Source organism: Leptopilina boulardi, unplaced genomic scaffold (genome assembly GCF_019393585.1).
Source record: "Leptopilina boulardi isolate dan_hultmark-lab unplaced genomic scaffold, ZJU_Lbou_2.1 LbouV2_300, whole genome shotgun sequence".
Classification (NCBI taxonomy): Eukaryota; Metazoa; Arthropoda; class Insecta; order Hymenoptera; family Figitidae; genus Leptopilina; species Leptopilina boulardi.
The window spans coordinates 1,255,651-1,275,047 of NW_026137864.1; the positions used below are offsets into that span (position 1 = coordinate 1,255,651).

General features: G+C 26.0%; 2 protein-coding genes across 4 annotated transcripts in view; one reads left to right on the forward strand and one right to left on the reverse strand.

Moving 5' to 3' along the window:
- Positions 1-9,240, reverse strand: part of LOC127282524 (3-ketoacyl-CoA thiolase, mitochondrial) — a 208,842-nt gene extending 199,602 nt beyond the window's left edge. Inside the window, exon 1 of the mRNA XM_051306806.1 lies at positions 9,236-9,240. The gene's annotated coding sequence lies outside the window, so the exon portion shown is untranslated. The remainder of the gene's footprint in view (positions 1-9,235) is intronic.
- The window catches only part of LOC127282519 (neurogenic locus protein delta), a 247,978-nt gene that overhangs the window by 20,128 nt on the left and 208,453 nt on the right, over positions 1-19,397 (forward strand). The window lies entirely within an intron of this gene.

The window sequence follows — 19,397 nt, forward strand, 5'->3', positions numbered from 1 at the left end:
TTGAAAAACTTGAGAAATTTCATTCTTTTCGAGTTCTTTTGTAGCTTTTTTGGCCTCTAAAAATGTTGTCAGGACTTGTCCCACTGCGCTAATTGCTGCTCCCAGCTGAGTTTGAGCGCGCACTTGGTGTTGATCCTTTTTGATAGCAGATGTGCTCATAGCAGATTTAATTTCTGCATTTAAAATTGGAGCACCAATTGTGCGACAATTAGCTGGCGTATTATATTTTTTTATTAGAGTTTGTTTTGTCTCTTTAGGAAGTCCTGACTTCAATATTTTCGACCATGACTCAACTATCGAATCATGAAGAGGTGCACTTTGAGGAGTTTCCTCCGCAGCGCCATCTGTCAGCAACTTTAGAAACTCACTTTCGTTGTTTACCATTTGAGAATTGCTCGCTGCGCCATCTGTGGTCTGTTTATTTACTATGACTCTGCGTCCTTGAAGGGATATCAGACTCCTGGATCTAGAGCGGTTACGAGAATGACGCGACGTACCTCTCCGGTTACGCTCTTCGTCTTCATTTGCACCAAGGCGCGAACCAGACGCATCTCGCGGATAACGCTCTAGGCTCCGCCGTCTAGCGTGCTCGGACCTGGATGTGCGTCGCTCTCGATCGCGATCATGTTCCGCCCCGTCATTCGACGCTCCTCTCGGGATGCGCTCTATGCTCGGGCTGTTGGAACGTGGTGATCCTTGTTCAGATCTTGAATACTCACTGCGAGATTCCGATGTTGAACGTGACGAGCTTCTGCTGAGTGAACGCCGTTTGTGCTTTGCTTTTTTCAGGTCCTTTTTTAACTTTCTGAACTTCTTCTCCAATTTTTTAAGCGATGAACTTTTCTTTTTCTTTTTGTGTCGACGACGATCCTCTTCACTAGATGAGCTGCTATCCGATGATGATTTCATTATTATTATTATTTATTTTTTTTTTTTTTTTTTGGTTTCACTTGAAACGATGTGTCGTGGAACGCACAGAACAACGTAATGACGGAAAAGGGAAGTACGACAAGGGCGACACCTACCGAAGGCGCCAAAAACTCTTGAGTTTTAAAATTACTGTGGTGGAACGATCAGTACGGCGGGACTACGAAAATTGATCTTGAGGACGAGACAGTGAAATACAATTGTTTTTTTTTTCCCCTATAGAAAATATATGTAAAAATTAACGTGCTTTGAGATATCATTAAATATTTATTAAAATCAAAATGAAAAAATACGTATCTCTTTTTTTCCATTTAGAACAAAATTTTTGCCGGGAATAATAAAAATTAGAAAATTTAAAAAATTAGGACCACCCTAATACATATATATATATATATATATATATATATATATATATATATGTATGTATATATAAATATATAAATTGTTGAGATAAACCAGGAGTACAAAGTTGGTGACCAAGTCCTTGTGTATCGCACCTGCTTGCAAAACATTTTACTTCCTTGGGATGTCGCCCTATAGTTAGAACAGGTTTAAGGTTCATTCGGAGCTCCTAACGTGACAAATGTGTCTTCTCACCCGCCTTCCTCCCTTCCTTCCTCACTTCACCCCTCTCTCATCTCATTGCCTTTCTGAATTGGATGCAAAAGAAAAACATCTTCTTTAGTCTCTTTCCTTTTTTTTCTCTCGCTCTCTCTCTCTCTTTCTCTTTCTCTCTTTCTCTCCTCTTTCCTGCATATGCACGCCATAATTATTTACGGCAGTATAAAATAAAATAATAATGGAAGAGTAACATAAAATTTTTTTACGTGAAACATTTTATTAGATACTATTTTATAGTGAAGTGTGTAAGAGATTTTTTTTTAATTGAAAAATTCTTTGTATTTTGTATAAGCCTTAGTTGTTTGCTTTATTTGTCGTTTGAGGTATATGTATAGGAACACTTTTTCTACGATACAGGTAGTTTTATAGGGTTTTTTTTTTTTTTTTTTCAATTTATCGTGTTATAAGAGATTTTGCGCTTGGATTTTACAAATTTAGTATTTATTATAAAAAAAAATTTCTTATTTATTCAGGGTTGCCACAAGTCAGATAAATCAGTGAAATGTCAAAGAAATTTTTTTTTTGTCAGGGAATTTAAAAAAATGTGTTTGAAAAATGTTGTAAACCTAGATTTATTAAAATTAGATTAGATTTGTTATTTTTATGTTCATTTGTTAAAAATCAAAGTGTTCAACGACCCTTAAAAATATTTAATTCTCCTTGAATTTATTTTTTTTACCTTGAAATTATTTAAAAGAAGGCACTCGCCCCTAATTTTGACCCACTTACATTTAAATTATTAAACGAGGTTACATTTTTTTTCTTATGTATCATTTGGATCCTAAAACATAATATAAGGTGATGAAAAAAAGAAAATTTTAATTTTTGATCATTTTAGAATGTTTATTTTTTGAAAAAATTAATATTTTTGAAAATTTATGCGAGAAATTCTTAAGAATCATTAAAAAAGTTTGGAAAAAAAATTGGCGATGAAAAATATAGTCAAAATTATGAAAAAAGATAGGTAGTTTTTTTTTTTACAAATTTTTAACAATAATTAAGTTTTGGAGAATTTTTAATTAAAAAATTTTGCAAATAATTGAAATTTTGAAGAATCTGTGTTAATATTTTTTTTAATTAATTAAATTTTCGAAGTTTAGCAGTTAAATTTTATGTTAATGATTAAATTTAAAAAGATTTTCAATTGAAAATTTGAAAAAATATTTAAAAGTATATGAAGAAGTTTATTGAATTTTTTAAAAATGATAAATTTGTAAAGAGTTTTAGTTAACTTTTTTTCAATAAATAACATAATTATATATGGATTTTACGATTTTAACGTTTTTTTACGTATAACGTTTATTGATAAACAATTTTTAAAGAAATAATTTTTTAGACTGAAAATTTTTATAAATTTTTGACTGAAAAATATTTCTTGTATTATTTATTAATTAACAAATTAAAAAAAAAATATTTGTTTTAAATAAACTACTTTATAATAATTTTCGTGTTAAATAAAAATTAATTTCTAATCCTTGATCATAAACGTTGCGTACTTCACCGTCGTTATGGATTTTATGGAAATAATAATAATTAAATATTGAAAAAGTTGCAATTAAAATTTTTGACTTTTTTCTATTTTTTAAATATTTTAAATTAAAAATTTCAAAATTAATTCAATTATATCGAATAATTTATTCAAAATTATGAAATAATTAAATTTTTTTTTAAAAATAATAATAATTTTAATTATATATTTTAAATGGATTTACAAAAAGAAATTAACTCGATAAATAATAATAATTTTTTTTCACGTTAATTTTATATAAAAAATTAAAGTATATATTTTATTTATTTTCATTATCTCAACAAAACTCACTAATAAAAACAGTAAATTTCAATTTTTAAAATCTGTTATTAACTTTACATTCATTGTCACTTTAATTATTTGACAAAAAATTTTTTTTTTATCAATAATTAATTCTGTAAATGAAATTAAAAGTATCGTATACATTTTACATAGTTTTTTTAAAAAAAAAAAATTTTTTTTGTCTCAACAGAGAAAAATTCCAAGAATTGTAAAATCCCTTTCTTCGTTCACATATATATATATATATACACTTCGCTTTTATTAATTTTCTTTCCTTTGCTAAAAGCAAACGAAGTTCAATGACACTCGTACAAGCGAAAATCCTCTCGTGTATACTCTCTCCCTCTTTTTTTTCTTTCCCTCGCTATTCTTTTTTCCTTCTTTTCATTTTTTTTTTAAATTCTCTCCTCTTTTCCCTCGTGCCTTCGTTTTTTTCTCTTGAAAGACACGTGCGCGCATTGTAAAGAGAAACGGAATTATTACGATTCCCGTTGAAGAATCGGAAGGTGTAATTGTTGGCTGGATTTTTTTTTCGCGTGTTTAGTACAAGTGACTATCGTAGCGGAACTGTGCGCGCGGAACAACGCGAAACCATGTGGAAAATTTATTAGAGAAATTACATACCAAGAGGGCTAACGAAAAAAAGAAAAAAAAAAAAAGAAGAAATAGAGAATGAAATCGAAAAGATGAGGCGATAGAGGACAAAGGGAGAAACTAATTGACATGAATAAATATATAATTGTTTCGATAAATATAGAATAATTGAATTACCCGTATAGTATTGTGATCGAAGTAAATATTCTCCCTTTTTTTTGCACAGCTTCTGCAATTAGCACTCTTAATTAATTCCAGCAGACGTATACAGTCGTAATAAATTTTAGGCACACTTGTTTCACGAGATCTGGATACGTGCAGAAAAACGCGTTTATACTATATGTATATATACTGGGTGGGTAATTAATTAAGAGCCTTTTCTCTTTTTATTTCTTTTCAATGTGTCAATGTAAAATTCGACACAATAATTTTTGAAAAATATTTTTATATAGAAAAGAAAGCTAATTATTGATTTTTAATATGATTATGACGATAATTTTTTTCATCAATGATATTTAGGTATATATATATACATATATGAATATGTTAAATTAAAATTAAATTTTTTTTATTCGTCTTCATTTGGATTTTAAGAAGAGGGAATGGTGAAATTTCAACTCATCGAAATTAATGTTGTTACACGAAAAGAAAATAAATATCAAATTTTATAAAAGCATTTTCAAATTTTGTAAAATTATTTTCAAGTCGTGGAAAATATTGTAAAAAGCGAAATTTTCATATAAGAAATACTAATCTTTAATAAACTTTTATTTATTAGAAAATTATTATTTTATTTGGTAGAATGTATTTAATTCATTATTAAATGACACTAAATTTTATTATAACTATTATGGTAAATTTCATAAAAGTTTATTAAAGATTAGTATTTCTTATATTAAATTTCGCTTTTTACCATATTTTCCACGACTTGAAAATACTTTTACAAAATTTGATATTTATTTTCTTTTCGTGTAAGGGATGTCAATTTTTTTTTTCTGTCATTATTTGGGATCTAAAATTGTGAAAGAAGCCAATAAAAAAATTACCGATAAAAAATAATAAAAATTGTAGAAAAGATTGGATTTTTAAGGAATAATTGATAAAATTCAAAACCAAACATAATTGGTTTGGTTTATAGGGGTAACAATTTCTTTTTCTTTAAATTTTTTTAAAACATGAAATCATAAATTTTACTATGAAAAATGAAAAAAAAATTAATTTTTCACAAATTAACAATTTTTTTTTATTTTTTAAAAATTTTATTTTTTGAAAAAATGGGACGCATAAATATGTTCTAAAAATTATTAGTTAGAATTCTCATTTTATGGAATTTCATTTGTCATAATTATTTTTGAGCCGAATTTTTTATTTATTCGAATTAGTATTTTGCAGAATTTTCATCAAAACGATTTTCTATAATACAGAATTTTTATATAACCGAAAATTCACTTTACAGAATTTTTATTTCTTCGAATTTTTATTTGTCAGAATTTTTATTTGCTCGAATTTTCATTTAACATAATAGACATTTAAAAGAATTTTTATTGGGTAGAATTGCATTGCATAGAATTTTCATTTGTCCGAAATTGCAAATGGCCGAACAAACAATCGACAGAAAGATTTTGGCGCGATTTTTAAAATCAACCAATCACAATTTTCTGAGTAATTTTTGATTGGTTGATTTTAAAATCGCGCCGAAATCTCTCTGTCGATTATTTGTTCGGTCATTTACAATTTCGGACAAATGAAAATTCTATCAATTAGAAATTCTGTTAAATGATTTTTCGGTTCAGGAAAAATTCTGTAGTTATGAAAAATCGGTTATATGGAAATTGTATCAAATAATAATTCGAACAAATGAAAATTCTATGCAATGAAATTCTACCCAGGTTTCCGTGTAGAGTGGCAATTCTGATTATATATATATATATATATGAAATAAATTGAAAAGTAATCGTATGTAATTAAAAATTAATTAATTAAGTATAAATAAAATAATTAAGTGTAATAATAATAATTTTAGATAAAAAAAAATATATTTATCGTCATAGATGTAGAAAGCAGCAAGATAAAAAAAATATATTTCTATACTGACATTAATTAGCTTTCTTTGGGTGAAATTCCTATTATTTGAAATAATTAAAATGCATGGAATTTTCTTATTGGGTGTTAATTGAAACAATTTCAAACAACCAATGTACATTTTCGCTGTTACGTGATGCATTCTCTTCATGCAAGTTATATAATTTCACGTCGTATATAGCAGCGAGTGAGTCTTTTTAAAACTGAATGAAGACGAAAATAGCAAATCAACAGGTGAATCGCTTGTAAAAAAAAAAAGAAAAAAGAAACATATCCACCTTTATTATAAATGTCATTACATCTCTCTTGACAACGCGGTTTTATTACTTATATATTACATCATTATTATATTATACATATACATATAAACAATAATGATTGTAACTATTTTGAAATGTTTTTTTTTTCATAAATGCTAGAAAGTTTCGTTTATTTTTATTGTGAGTGAATTTTTTTTTTTGAAGGAGAATTTATCGAAATTAAAATCGCACAAGTTTTCAAAAAAATGTATTTTTTCAATTTAATAAATTTACACTAAAAATAATTTATTTAATTCAAATAATCATAGTTACTTGATTATCATTAAATAAATATTTATTTATCGACGTCTCCTAACGATAAAGTGTTTATTCAAATTTTAGTGCAATAAAGTGTTAACCCAGAAAATTGGGTTATATGGTGTCTATTGAAAATTTCGTGCAATATAGTGATAGTTCAAGTTGCGGGTAATAAAATATTTAATCGTTTATAAACATATTTTCTATAAAGGATCTTATATTATTCATTCAATTTTAGAAATTCATGTAATTATAATATTATTGAGTCATTCCATTATATTTCGAACAATGTCGTTGCCGACTAATTTTTAAAAATTATGATACTTTGCAGGGATGATCTGGAAGTTATAAAGATCACGAAATGAAAAGATTTTTACTAAAATTTTTATTATTTACTTTAAAATATGAATTTAAAGTGTACGAGGTGCTGAAAATTGACAGTTTTTCAGCCAGCAGAAAATATTCGAAAAAACCTATAATTTACCATAAAAGTGTGAAAATTATTATTGCAATTTATTAAGAATGACTAAATTTACTTTTATAAATTGATTTAAGCATTTAAAGATATGAAATAATAGGAAAAACATGATTTTCAATTTCATCTTAAAAATAACCTAATTTTGCTATTTTTATCGATTAATTATGAGAAAGGGTAAATATTAAATTAAAAAAAAACTTACCAAATATCAAGTCATTGCTATTAACTTTTAGATTTTCTTTGTACTTTTTAATTTTTCTCTTTATTTATATAAAAATTTTGAAAAAGAAAATTGCCACTTTGCTAATTTTTGCGATTTTTGAAACTGAATAACTTGTTTACAGTAAAACGGAAAAATCTGGGATTTTGGGAGTATTTAAATATACACTAAATAAACACACTCCAAAAGTCTTGCGTTGGTTTTTGAGCTATTTTGTAAGATAAAGCAGATCGAAATTTCATTACTTTTGAGGCTATATTGACAATAATTTGTTCTTAACTTGAAGTTGGCTCGCAAGTGTTGTCATTTAATATAAATAAATATGAATTTATTACAAGACTCGATACTTGCGAGCCAACTTCAAGTTAAGAACAAATTATTGTCAATATAGCCTCAAAAGTAATGAAATTTCGATCTGCTTTATCTTACAAAATAGCTCAAAAACCAACGCAAGACTTTTGGAGTGTGTTTATTTAGTGTATATTTAAATACTCCCAAAATCCCAGATTTTTCCGTTTTACTGTAAACAAGTTATTCAGTTTCAAAAATCGCAATAATTAGCAAAGTGGCAATTTTCTTTTTCAAAATTTTTATATAAATAAAGAGAAAAATTAAAAAGTACAAAGAAAATCTAAAAGTTAATAGCAATGACTTGATATTTGGTAAGTTTATTTTTAATTTAATATTTACCCTTTCTCATAATTAATCGATAAAAATAGCAAAATTAGGTTATTTTTAAGATGAAATTGAAAATCATGTTTTTCCTATTATTTCATATCTTTAAATGCTTAAATCAATTTATAAAAGTAAATTTAGTCATTCTTAATAAATTGCAATAATAATTTTCACACTTTTATAGTAAATTATAGGTTTTTTCGAATATTTTCTGCTGGCTGAAAAACTGTCAATTTTCAGCACCTCGTACACTTTAAATTCATATTTTAAAGTAAATAATAAAAATTTTAGTAAAAATCTTTTCATTTCGTGATCTTTATAACTTCAAGATCATCCCTGCAAAGTATCATAATTTTTAAAAATTAGTCGGCAACGACATTGTTCGAAATATAATGGAATGACTCTATTATGTTTTTTAAACAGTTTCAATAATAAAATAAAAATTTATTTGAATATAAGCTTTATATTGTATTGACAATTAAATAAACATTTCATTACCCGCAACTTGAACTATTACTATATTCCACAAACAATTGAATAAGAACTATATTGCACGAAATTTTCGATAGACACCATATAACTCAATTCTCTGAATGAACACTTTATATTACACTGAAATTTGAATAAACACTTTATCATTAGGAGACGTCGTTATATTAAATCAACGTCAATAAAATATTTTTCTGTGTGCAAATACAGAAATTATTGGTTCAAATTCAATTTATTTAATTCAAGTAAAAATTATTTAGTCCAAGTAAATATTTATTTGATAATAGTCAAGTAACCAATTATTTCAATCAAATAAAATTTTTTCTACAATGTTGCAAATTATTTTGAATAAACTATTATTATTATTGTTATTATTATTATTATTATTATTATTATTATTATTATTATTACCTATTATTATTTTTTTTTTGGTATTATAATATTGAAAGCCCTTTAGTAAAATATTATATACCGTGAAAATGTATATTACAAAAACGCAAATTAAAATTGAAAAATTAGAAAAAGAATACCTACATCTAGGCCACATTAATAATTATACTAAAATCCAGTAAATGATTACGCAAAGCGTTAATAAAACTATTCGATTGATGAAAAAGTATCTCGATATACTTTCACAATGTGCATTCGCTTCCCTATACATAATCTATTTAATACTGAATTCTTACTATAATAATTGCATTAAAAAAACATATATATAGGTATAGAATAGAGAGAAAAATTCCTATACGAGTTCTCTTATAGAAGTTGCGAGCTAGAAAGCAAATATTGAACAAAATAATCAGGACAGTAGATGATTTCATTGACGATTTTGTGTGAAAAAAAAGCATATCAGAGTAAACAGAAACCTTGACTTAAATAATTGGAATGTTGAAAGTGAAACTGAATCCAGTGTCTATATTTTATCCCATCACTCAATTTTACCTCACGTTTTTGGGATTTTGACATAATCTTAAAAAACATTAAACTGCGAATATACAAAAAATGAAAAATAATTTCACTTTGAGACTCAGACCAAGTTTATATTCCACGTGAGATTTACATATGGCATTTTAAATTCGGTAAATATAATTTTTTTTTCGATCTTTATAGAAAAAAAAGGTTTACATATATGGGGCATTCTTCATTGAAAATTTTTTTTCCCCGAAACATTTTTTTTCAAAATCTATATGAAAAATAAGGATATACGTATTTTTTTATTTGTTAAAAATGAAGGAAATTATGATTTTTTGATTAACGTCAACGAAGAAAGTGTGTTTTTTGAACATTTTTTAATCTATTGTACTAATAAATTAAAAATTATGCTATATATGAAATTTTTTCTCAAATTTTTCAAATATCTGCTCAAAAATAACGTACCTATAAGAGAAGTAACAAAAAAGTTGAAATTAAACTCAAAAAGTGAGTTTTCTCAAAAGAGACACTTTCGATTTTTAACTTTTTTTTTGCATTAAGTATTATAAAAATTGTACAAAATTGAATCTTTCAAAATTTGATAAAATTAATTTTATTTATAATTTTATTTGTTGTTAAAAACAAGGTTATGTTAATGGGATAAGAATCCTTTATTGACGGGGAAATTTTTTTTTTAATTTAACATAATAATACATATTAAATAATAATAATAATAATAATAATATTGGTAATAATAATTATAATAATAACAACATATAATTAAACAAAGTTTGGTTATATATAAATCCGAGGATAAATTAAAATATAAATTAGAAAAATTGAAATTTGTATAATATATTCTCTATACGCTTGAGAGAATTTTCAATGGGATTTTTCATTGATAGTTCGACGATGATAATTTTTGCACGATCATGAATATTACAAAAGTATATTGCTATACATATACATACATAGTAGCAAAAGCGGGTAATGCGTGTATAAAATGAGATTTATGGGAAAATGCGTATAAGCGACGTAAATTTTTTTTTTTTCATATACGGGACTCTGCTGTGATAGTTGTGCGCGACGTCTATATAAATTCTTTGTGCAGTATATTTGCAGACTTTTTTTCCATCATTATTCGCGTTCGCCGATTCTCCGTTAGGTATATATATATATATATATATATGTATATAAAATCGAATAAAGCACGCGTAATGTGACTCGAAGGCATACCTATATAGTTTGCGCGTTTCGGCTCTGAGCCAAGTCGTTATGAACGATAAGCACCGAACCAGCAACTGTGCGGTAGCCGTAGAGCGTGGAGAATGTAATTTCGAAAGAAGCGAAGGTAAAACCCGCATCAAATGGCATGGTTAGGGTGGATGCTTCCTCGAATCTACATGTAAGACATATAACGTAATATCGTAATACTTCTCATTGTTTCAAATTTTCCATTCAAATCAAAGACTTACGGATATAATATTTCGAATATTGCATCGCTTTAATGATTATGAGAGCAATAAAAATTCCCGCGGCAAGATGTATGAGTCAATATGTATATATATACGTATATCCATATATATATATATATATATATATATATATATATATTTTATTCAACGTCGTTGCGTATGGTTTATTTTGAAAAAAAATCTGATATAATTCATCTAAGAATGATTTTCGATATTCATACAATAAATTTTTGGCAATTATTTTGACAAAATTTTTCTATAGGTATAATATGTGGTTGTAATTTGTTGCTATTATGGTTGAAAAAAGTAATTTTTTAAAAAACAATAGACAAAAAGATAACGGCGTGATTAAACCAATCACAATTTTATTGATGCAATTTCGGACAAATGAGAATTCTGTCAATTAGAAATTTTTTAAAATAATTTTTCGGTTATAAAAATTTTGCAATTTTAAGGCCATGTGAGAAATACCCACGTGACCTCCATGCAAATAACATGGTATCCATAGTTTCAAAGTTTTCTCTAAAATGGTAAAGAATTTTTGGTTGAAATTTGGTAAATATATGATAGAGAATAACATTTAGAATTGCGCTGTTCTCGGTTTAAAGTACAATTTTCCGTTTAAGTATTAAAAATAAAAGTTTTGAAATTCCCATTTTTGAACGAAAGTTGAAGTCAACATGGTGAGGATACACGTGAATGTATCAATGGTCTAGGAAACAGCGCCAATTCGAGTTAGTGGCCGCTCAAAGAACTAACAAAAACCCTATTAACTCCACTATTAATTACTTTTTTAAATTATTTCGCATTCAATTACAGTAAATAAGTAGAACGGGGCAATTCCTTCAACCCTTTTTTATCATTCCTCAAAATTTCAACCCGAAATTTTTTCTCATTTTCGAGAATACTTGGAACTACCAAAAAATGTTTTTGTCTCATATGGCCTTAATGAAAATTCTGCAAAATAATAATTCGAACAAATAAAAATTTGGTTCAATGTCAATTAAGGAGGGTGGCGGGTCAACATAACCTCAAAAACCTGTCAAAACTAAAAAATTGTTTTTAACGCAAACAAAAATATAATAAATATTAATTTTTAAACAATTTTAGAAGATCTAGATTTACTACTTTCGAAAAAAATTATTTTTTTCCAAAATATTTTGTCAATAACTATTTTTTTAACATTTAGTTTTTTTTTCTTTTAAATCAGACAAAAATTGCAATTTTTAACCAATTTTTATAAACAAAAGCTCATTTTACTAAGTGAAACATTCTCTACAATTGTTACCTTTTTTATATTGAATAAGTATGTTCTTAGAAAGGTATAAACAATTAAAATTTTATTTATGAAATAACTTTTTAAGAACATACTTATTCAATATAAAAAAGGTAACAATTGTAGAGAATGTTTCACTTAGTAAAATGAGCTTTTGTTTATAAAAATTGGTTAAAAATTGCAATTTTTGTCTGATTAAAAAGAAAAATAAAACTAAATAATAAAAAAATAATTATTGACAAAATATTTTGGAAAAAAATAATTTTTTTCGCAAGGAGTATGTAAATCTAGATCTTCTAAAATTGTTTGAAATTAATATTTATTATATTTTTGTTTGCGTTAAAAACAATTTTTTAATTTTGACAGTTTTTTGAGATTATGATGACCCGCCACCCTTCTTAAATTTTTATGAAATTCTAAATTAAATGAGTAAATATTCTTCAAATTAGATCTGTTGGATTTTATGTAATGTCGAATTAAAAAATATCGAATTTTTATTTAGCAGAATTTTATAAAGTTTATTTTATAATAAGCCAAATTTTCATATCGAAGAATTTCTATATGTAACTGAATTTTGATTTTAGTATAGATAATTTTTATTTAATTGAACTTTCGTTCAAATATTGATAGCAGATTTTTGAATTTTTAAATAATATAATTTCCATTTAACAGAATTTATGTCTAGAAAAAATTTTCATTAAAATGAATTTTTATTTATCAGAATTGTTGCTTTATCCAAATCGTCGATATGAGAAAATTAGACTCATTAGAAAATACACTTTTTCAAATTTGGCTAAATAAAAATTCAATAATGTTTAAACAAAAATTCCAACAGATCTCAAAAATCTGAAAAGTCAATTATTATTTTTATTATTATTATTATTAACATCATCATTTAAATTATAATTTCAAATTATTGTCAATAAGAAATTTTGAAATTATTTTTCATACCTGCATTTCGAGCTGTATGTTTACATTGAAGAATAATGTTCAATTTAAGTCGAAGGTTATAATAATATTTATTGATAATTCCAAAAATAATTCAATTAGTTGCAATTCGTCTATTGACCTGTTTAGTTTGTTGTCATTTATTTGATATTATTATATTTAAAGTGAATATCTTCGGGAGTGCTCGAACTTTTTTTTAATTCGCTAACAATAAAATTTTAGTGTATTATTAAACTTTCTTTTGTCATTTTAAGAAATTTTTTGTTTCGGGAGTGTTCGAAATTCTTAAAATCGCGTTCGCTTAAATATTTAGAAAAAGTATTATGTTTATTATAATTAATTTTAAACGTGGTTTCAGGAGTGTTCGAAAATTTTTAAATCGCGTGACTTTCCAGCATCATCGATTGGAGTTGCTGAGGTTAGAGATATACCCATATTTATTATAAATACATATCATAATTTCATGCAATTATTTTCTACTGAAAAATTGAAAAAAAATTCATTCATTTTTTTTCCAAAAAGTTTTGTCTAAATGACATTTTAGGTAAATGTCGCAGTTTGTTTAAAAAAAGTTGAATTAAATAACATTAATTAAATAAAAAATGACAATTCGTTAAATAAAAATTTGATTCAAATGAAATTTGATAAAATGAAAATACTGTTAAATGACCATTTTAGTGTCATGCATTTCTGTCAAATAGAAATTCCGGCAAATAGTATTTAAGGAATTTTCATGCTGCCCTTATCTTCAGAGAAAATCTTCACTATAGCTTTTATAAGAATCGATAAATTCTTTGCATTCTTTTGAAAATTTCGAAATAAGTCGTTTAAACTCTCACGTTAGATCTTTGGTTTATTTAATACAAATTTCCTTTATTTTAAATTTGTTTTAGTTACATTTTTTCCTTGTATGTACATATAGGCAAATTGAGAAATTTTATTTAATGGTTCAGAAAATTATTCCACGCAAAGTAAACTTTCACTCTCAACCAAATTTTAATTAGTTTATTAACGAATTAATTGTTTCCTGTATACAAAAATTGCGGACTAAATTTGAATTTTGTTGAAAAATTTACGTCTGTGAAGTTTACAACGTTTATGATAAACGATTCAAAAAAAAAAAAATATTTTAGACTCAAAAAATAATAACTAATTTTTTGCCTACAAATTTTTTTTCAAATAATTGTTGATCAAGAAATGTTGCAAAAAATGTTGTATAGATCAAAAATAATAATAATTTGTATACGAAAATATATTTTCTTCTCAATCGTTGATAATAAACGTTGTGAACTTTATACCGACGTAAAAATTTTATTAGATATTTACTTGAACCAAATAAGTTTTATTTGAATGAAATTGTATTTGAAGAAAAATAATTTCTGTATTTGAATCAAATACCATTTAATTGACTCAAAAAAATAATTAAAAAAATATAATTTATTGGATAATAGTCAAGTAACTGATTTTATTTGAATCAAATACATTTTTTCTATATTTATTGTTAAAGACGGAAGTTAATTAACAAAAATAAAATAAATAATTTAAAGAGAAAATAATAAAGTTTAGAAATAATACTAATTTTTACTATTAACAATTCCGCTTATAGGTAAAGCGTAAATTGTTCTTCGCTAACAAAGTTAGAAAAAGGTAGTGGACTGTCCCCTAGCATATTATTATCAATTCAATAAACCCGGATATACGCTATTTTAGATAAAATGATCAAAAAGTGAGATATAATAAAGACATCAAAAAGGTGACTAAATAAATGAAAACGTAATTAGCACAACAAAAGAAATCCGTTTATTCATTCAACCCCCAAAAGTATACATTTAGTTCTCCATTTGATCTTTAATAAAATGATTACAATTTAAACAACTTTTACGTTAAACTACTTGATTGAAAATCAAGTCTCACAAGAATAATTTATTGCACGCAAAACAATTAGATCAAATAAAAGGAAATTTCCAATAATAAGAAAACAATTTGTGTGTATAAACGGTGTGTAATGATGTTTGTTTTTCGTTTATAGATTCTATATGTTTTAATTAATACATGTAGATTTGAAGCAACTCACCAGAATAATGATAAATAAAATGTTACGAAAAAGTATCAAATTACTTTTCCAACTCTTTAGAGTTTATCACTCGTACTTGATAGACGATTCTCAAATATGCGGAAGTCTTTTTACCTTCCTTTATTCTTCATATTTTCTTTCAATAAACTTGTCTTAAATATTGCCTTTAAACAATTATTTCAATATTTCAAAATCTGCCTTTTAAAAATTCAGAGTATTGAGTTCACCAAACCTAAATTTTCCAAACAGTTAATTTGAGATACAAATAATAGTGATATTAAACAAAACACTTTTAAATTTCAACGGTATCTTGCACTTTAGCATTTATGACTCTTTATACTTGTATAATTAATTTCCCTCTTTTACAAACATTTATAACTCAATAGATTTCTCTAATCGTGGAATATTCACTTGTATTTATAGGTAAACTCAACAATTTTAACCCTTACTGCGTGGAATAAACGATAAACTTAACCACTCTCAGTGGGAGTAAAACTTAATAATCATCCGTCCTTTTTGCGGGAAACACATCCGCTCTGCGGGAAAAACAAATTAAGACTTGTCGAAGAATAATTCGGTGGCAACGATCACACCCTGTTTGTATGTAATTTTAAGTAGTAGGAGGGTTCAACCACCTGAAATACCTTTGTAATTTTTATATGTTTCCTAATTTTTCAAACTAATGTGGCAACTTCTGTACATTGTAAGTTCCACAATTAGCAAAATCGATTTGAAATTTAGTTCATGTTATTTCGCAATATGAAGTTCAATAATCTCAATTCATTTGCGAAATAATAATTGATTTCAAAATTAAAAATAAATGAAAAATAAAATTATAAATAGTTATTAAATTAATTTGAAATAATAATTGAATATTTAACATTAGAAAATTTATGTGTGTGTGTTGATGTATAATTGACAACATTTTTGTAGTATTAATTAACAAATATTATTTTTATCAAATAATATTTAACAAAAAAAAATATTAAAAATTTACGGAATTCCGTCCGTAACATTTATTTTGTGTTTTTGAAATTCTTCTTTTGTTTCTTTTATAATCTACAGTAAATTGATAAATGAGTAATTAATGAGACATTTGAATAGTTTGAATATTTGAAATTGATATTAATAAATTATTACTAATAAAAATTTAATTTAAGGTTATGTGGGAACCTCCCACGTGACCTATTATGGGAAAATGTGTTGTGGTAGTATACGTTTCACTCTAAAATGAGAAAAGATTTTTGTCTAAAATTTTGAGGGATGATAGATTAGGGTACAAAGAATCTCGCTGTTCTCCGAAAAATACATAATTTTGAGTTAAATTATTTAAAAATGAAGATTAAAAAGTGGCATTTTTAAAGGAAAATGAAAACAAAGATGGCGGCGCATACACAGACTTGAGTGTGTCAGTGCTCCAGTAAACAGCGCCAATTCGAGCGAGTGGCCGCTGAATGAACTATGATATAATACATTATTTTACTATTTATTGCTTTATTTTTATTATTTTTGCGTTAAGTTATGGTAAATGAGTAGAACAGCGAGATTTCTTGTACCAAACAAAATCATTTCTCCAAAATTTTAACCGAAAATCATTTTTTATTTCAGAGTAAGTTTCAAACCACAAAAAAATGTTCTTTACCCACATAAATGAAAATATATTTAAATTTAAATTTTTGTTAATTTCTTTGGAAATACTTAACGAGAATTTATATTTTTTAATTTCAATAATACTGATTGTGAGACTTAATTATTATTATGTTATGAATACTCGAATAATCCTCAACTTTCTATATACATACGTTTAAATTAGCACTCATTCTATAAATATATATATGTGTATCAGAAAGCTTACAACATATGCGTGCTTCTACAACTCAGACATAAATTATACTTGTGAGTTCTAAAATATGCAACGAATGCACGTGTGCATAATATTTAGAGAATTCGTTATATACATATCTAAATTTTCTGAAAAACGATTTATTTTAAATTGCTTCGCTTTGGGTTCATTGATTTTTTTGTCTTCCATCATTAATTTCTAATTTTTTTATGATTTAACTCTATTTTAATATAATTGTCTTTAACTTTGTTATTTAAAAACTTAAATGCCAAAAGTTTAAAATAAAATAAAGCTTTTAAATAATTTCTAATTATTTATTTAAGAATGTTTAACTCATAGATATAACCTTAAACTAAACAGTTATTTTTAATAACAAAATGTAATATACTGTAACTTTAGCTCGTCGTAATTATATAATTTTACCAAGTATCATTAAAATCGAAGAACCATTTGCAGATATTTCTGACGTGGACTTCTGACCCGGGTACTTTTGAACATTCTTTCGATCACATCTAGATTTCTGTTTGTTGATTTAACTTTCTTACATAAACTCCACGGATGGCTGGAAAACATTTTAACCCTAAAGTTGCATCTTTTGGAAAATTTATTTTGAAATATAAAAATACCTGATTTTGATCGGAAATTAGTTTAGAGTTTCATGGAAAATTTCCAATAAGAAACATGTATTTTTTTTGCCCAATTTTAACTCAAATCATGTAAGGTTTTAAAAGTCGAACAGACTTAATAATTATAAAGTTCTCCTTTTAATATTTACCTTAATTCAACTTCAAGGTCATAAACATTTTTATCAACAAGATCTTTTCAAAAATATTATGCTGTTATCCCTACAGTAACTTAATCTAATAATTTAAATCTTAACACTCTTTTATATAATATTTATTTATTTATATATTTTTAAATAAAAAACCAGGTAATGTAATCATTAAAACCAATTTTTTTTAATTTTGCCAAAAAAAGACACAAAAAGTGTAATTCGAAAAAAGCGTTCGGGGGATTTTGCTTATATATTTATAAAGAATGGTCAGTGAAGTACCCTAAACAAGTTTCAATAGGAATTTTCCAAGGGATGCAACTTTAGGGTTAAAATGTTTTCATTCTAATAATAATTAAATATAAGTAAATAAAATTTGGTAACATAAAAATTCGAGTTTATTAATTTCGAAAACGTAGAAATTGTTAAAATTTTGTCAATGAAAAATTAAAATAATTTAAAACACATTTATAATCCCATTAGTATTAATTTCGTTGAATTTTTCTCGAGGTCTTTATTTTTTTTATAGGGCTTTTGATTCAATTGATGTTTAATTGAGTCTGTTGAATTTAATTGGCTAAAAACAGTTATAAATTACATTGTAGGATTCGCGTGAACAAAATGGAATTGAAGAGAGGGAGAGAGAGAGAGAGAAAGGATAATTTAGTGGAGAATTCACAGTAAATTCATCATTTGAGGGTTAGGAACGTTGTAATTACTTTTGTCAGGTTGAAGTATCAGAAACGATTTCCTTCTCTCTCGCAAAAGGTTTGTCGACTCTGCGCAAAAAAGATATATAGATCGTTCTGGTTCGCTAATTTCGTGTAGCGTCCGTTCGTACCGTTCGCACGCCGAAATAAAAGCTTTAATTTTCCCTCGTCGTTGGGTAATTGGTGGACGGCCAAGCGATTCTATGCGGCTGACTGATTTTCAAGAGGGAGGAGACACACGCGTCGCGCACCGTATTACTCCCTAATTGTAATTACCGTAATTCGGCCCGAATCACCGACCCCTCTTTCTCTCTCTGCCTCTCATCGTTAATCGTCCTCGCTTCACCTCGTTATTTGCTCTACATTTCGTCTTTTCGTATATGTTTGTTGATTTTTAACATCCATATATATATATATATATATGTTTCTTCAACTTTTAATTATACAAAAAAGGTATATTTCGAGTTTTTATTTCTTAATTACTTTTTATGAGCTTATTTCAAGTGCATTAGTACTAAACAATTTGTAACGAAAGTTTCATAATAAGAAAGAGATTCTAAGAATATTTCTATACATGTACTTTAAATCTTAATTACAGCGATAAGTATACCATTGATTCCAATATATACAATAACGCGGAAATTACCAACGTTGGTAATCAACCAACGAATTTTTCGTTTTCAGATTTGTTTAAAGGTCAAGAACCAATTTTTTATATTGAAATTTCTTTATTTTGGTCCCGAATACATTCGTAAACATTAAAAATCCTCAATTAAGGCGGAGAAATATTCAATCTTAGGAAAAAAAAATTCTTTTCGTCGATTCAACATTGGTAACTTCAGTGTCATTATATATACACGGAGAGAAAAATCAAGTTGAATCAAGATGAATATTATCAAGCCTCAAATGACTGTATAATGTTACGTCACGGCAT